Source organism: Girardinichthys multiradiatus, chromosome 15 (assembly GCF_021462225.1).
Source record: "Girardinichthys multiradiatus isolate DD_20200921_A chromosome 15, DD_fGirMul_XY1, whole genome shotgun sequence".
NCBI classification, from domain to species: domain Eukaryota; kingdom Metazoa; phylum Chordata; class Actinopteri; order Cyprinodontiformes; family Goodeidae; genus Girardinichthys; species Girardinichthys multiradiatus.
Window position 1 is genome coordinate 8617304 of NC_061808.1, and position 1204 is coordinate 8618507.

The following is a 1204-nucleotide window of genomic DNA, read 5'->3' on the forward strand; positions in this document are numbered from 1 at the left end:
GTGTTGACTTATCTTCGGAGAGGGATTCTTTGCACAAATGTGTCGCACCACATCTAGCTTTCATCAGGTTGTTTCTTTAAGATATCTTATCGACATAGAGAGGACTGAAAGATGTATGTCAAAAGCAGTGAAGTGTTGCAGATCCAAGTTAACCACAGAGACCTCTAATTGTCTTGTTCCGTTAGGGGATGCTCATCTCTTTGATTCACATTTAGGGCTACACATACTTTGCAATGCTCAAACTGTACAATAATTCATTGCAAAGCCATTATAAGCAAGTAATTATTAGTTTAAATTGTCTTTACATAGTAGTAACCTTTGAAAAATACATATAAGTCTTGATTAACTGGAAAGGACAGCTAAACAGAGAGGTACAGAGCCAGGAGCACATTCGATAGAAAAGAAAAACAAAAATCGATTCATGGGGGAAACACAGCTAAACACAAATGAATCATACCAGCAGTACTTTTATGTGACAAAGAAAAACACAATGTTCATGGCAGTAATAGCTCAATTAATGACTTGGTCTAGAAAGGAGGTAAGTCTAAACAGAAAAGCACTGGGTCTTGAATACTTTCCATGGGTAAGGAAAACAATGAGTAAACAAATTAAATGGCAACAAAATTGCATTAGTGATTCAATGTTGAATGGTTCCGTCCAGGGAAGAGAGACATAGGCGCTGACCTAGGAGTTCTTTCTAGAGAAAAGAAAAACAAAGAGTATACACATAGTTAACAGTAAGCTTTGTCAGTGGCTTGGTTCATGAAAAAAATGCAGCTTTACATAAAATAACTGGGACGAGTACTTTCTATCGGCAAGAAAAGCTGAGTACACAATGTTAATGGCAACAATAGCTCTATCAATGGATCTCACCAAGCCATGGTAGCTGAGGCTAACACCAATTACCCTGAGTGAACATGTGAGCACCATGTGTCTGTTTCCTATAGAGGTTTTGCCTTCAAACTAAACACTTTTATGTGGTTGCTCAGATTTGTTGTGCTTCTAATACAACAAACTAATAAAGACCTACTGTGGTGTCCAGCAGAGGCCATGTAAACAATACAGTCATAGATATACAGGCTGTGCAAAGCTATTCATTACTTTTCAGTTAAAGCTGCTATCTTTTTATCCTCAGAGATTTCCACTGAGGGTTTCAATGTTTTAAGACTTTGTTTAAATTATAAATAATGACAGGACACAAACA